The sequence below is a fragment of the Sapajus apella genome, unplaced genomic scaffold (genome assembly GCF_009761245.1).
Source record: "Sapajus apella isolate SASKATOON/1434 unplaced genomic scaffold, GSC_monkey_1.0 scaffold165, whole genome shotgun sequence".
Taxonomy (NCBI): Eukaryota; Metazoa; Chordata; class Mammalia; order Primates; family Cebidae; genus Sapajus; species Sapajus apella.
The window spans coordinates 2,373,166-2,375,569 of NW_022437105.1; positions in this window are offsets into that span (position 1 = coordinate 2,373,166).

The window sequence follows — 2,404 nt, forward strand, 5'->3', positions numbered from 1 at the left end:
GGCACCATGGGTGAGGGATGTCTCCACCCTGGGCTGTGGCATCTCAGCAGCTGTGACAGTGGGCACCATGGGTAAGGGCTGTCTGTACCCTGGCTTTGGCTGTCCATCCTCAAAGCTTATTTCAAGAAGAAAATAAAGATGAATGCAGGATGTCCTGCCCTCTGGAAAAAAATAGCTGTTTTTAATTATGAGATAATGAATGCATTCATTTGGAGAAGAACAGAGTGCCCAGAGCCTTCTGAGGATAATGAGCTTTTGGTGACCACACGCAACCCTCTGGGCCGTGAAAAACACAACATCACTGGACTCGCATCTCAGGTCTTTGAGAGGCACAGCGGGGAAGACAGGTGAGCCAGCCAGGTCTGCACACTCGAGGTCTGCACTCCCCAGTGACCCAGGACAGTGGGAGCAGGTGCCTCACCCCTCCAGGCTGGGGCCAGGAGGACAGCGCTGGTCTAGACACACCTGTATGTGTGGCAGGTAGGCCATTGGTCCCAAACACCAGAGGAATTTCAGGCAGCAGGCAGCCAGACACAAGCATGAGAGACCAGGGCTCCAGCTGAGGCCCACTGCAGGCTGGCAGCGCCCACATGACTGTGTAGGGTGTCTGCACCCGTGTCACTGTGTAGGGTGGCTGCACCCACGTGACTGTGCAGGGTGTCTGCGCCCAGGTGACCATATAGGGTGGCTGCGCCCATGTGACCATGCAGGGTGTCTGTGCCCATGTCACCATGTAGGGTATCTGTGCCCACGTCACTATGCAAGGTGGCTGTGCCCACATGACCATGCAGGGTGTCTGTGTTCATATCACTGTGTAGGGTGGCTGCGCCCATGTCACTGTGTAGGGTGGCTGTACCCCTGTTACTGTGTAGATTAGGTGTGCCCAGGAGACTCTAGAGAGTCGATGCATCCAGTGTGACTGTTTGAAGAACGTGTGATCATATGACTGTGAATAGTGGCTGTGACCACGTTACTGTTCAGAGTAGCTGTACCCCGTAGGAAGGTATAGGGTGGCTGGTCCCATGTCACTGTGAGTAGTAGATATGACCACATAACATGTGTTTGTGCAAAGAATGGGTGTGCACCTGTGTGGCTGTGTGTATAATGCCACTGTGTAGAATGGGTGTGGTCCCATGTGGGTGTGTGTGCACAGTGTCACTGTGTGGAGTGGTTGTGCTCTCGTGTGGTGTGGGTGTGTGCAGTGTCACTGTGTGTAGTGTGTGTTCTCCCGTGTGGGTGTGGGTGTGCACAGTGTCACTGTGTGTAGTGGGTGTGCTCCCATGTGGGTATGGGTGTGCACGGTGTCACTGTGTGGAGTGGGTGTGCTCCCGTGTAGGTGTGGGTGTGTGCAGTGTCACTGTGTGTGGTGGGTGTTCTCCCAGGTGGGTGTGGGTGTGTACACTGTCACTGTGTGGAGTGGGTGTGCTCCGTGTGGGTGTGGGTGTGCAAGCGTCACTGTGTGGAGTGGATGTGCTCCCATGTGGGTGTGGGTGTGCACAGCGTCACTGTGTGGAGTGGGTGTGCTCCATGTGGGTGTGGGCATGTGCAGTGTCACTTTGTGGAGTGGGTGTGCTCCCGTGTGGGTGTGGGTGTGCTCAGTGTCACTGAGTGTGGTGGGTGTGCTCCCTTGTGGGTGTGGGTGTGCACAGCGTCACTGTGTGTAGTGGGTGTGCTCCCTTGTGGGTGTGGGTGTGCTCAGTGTCACTGAGTGTGGTGGGTGTGCTCCCTTGTGGGTGTAGGTGTGCACAGTGTCACTGTGTGTAGTGGGTGTGCTCCCATGTGGGTGTGGGTGTGCAAGCATCACTGTGTGGAGTGGGTGGGCTCCCGTGTGGGTGTGGGTGTGTGCAGTGTCACTGTGTGGAGTGGCTGTGCTCCCATGTGGGTGTGGGTGTGCTCTCATGTGGGTGTGAGTGTGCACAGTGTCACTGTGTGGAGTGGGTGTGCTCCCATGTAGGTGTGGGTGTGTACAGTGTCACTGTGTGGAGTGGATGTGCTCCTGTGTGGTGTGGGTGTGCAAGCATCACTGTGTGGAATGGGTGTGCTCCCGTGTGGTGTGGGTGTGCACAGTGTTACTGTGTCGAGTGGGTGTGCTCCCGTGAGGATGTGCATGTGCCCACTGCCCACGGGCCCACTCATAAAGTACCCACCCTCCAGATAGGGTGGGCGCTGGTTGGCCCAGAGCCTTTTGTGCACCTGAACGGGGGGGCACCACTTTCCATGCCCAGGGGAAGAGAGAGCACAAGACACTCAGCTGTCACTCACTTGCCGCCCCCATGTAGTTGGGTCTATGGCAAACAGCCTCTCATGGCCCCTGGGCTCACGGACGCACATGACAGATCGCAGTGATGTTCTGCACCCAACACGTATTTTTGAGTCCAAGTGATGTTGGACTTCTTTTCTGGGT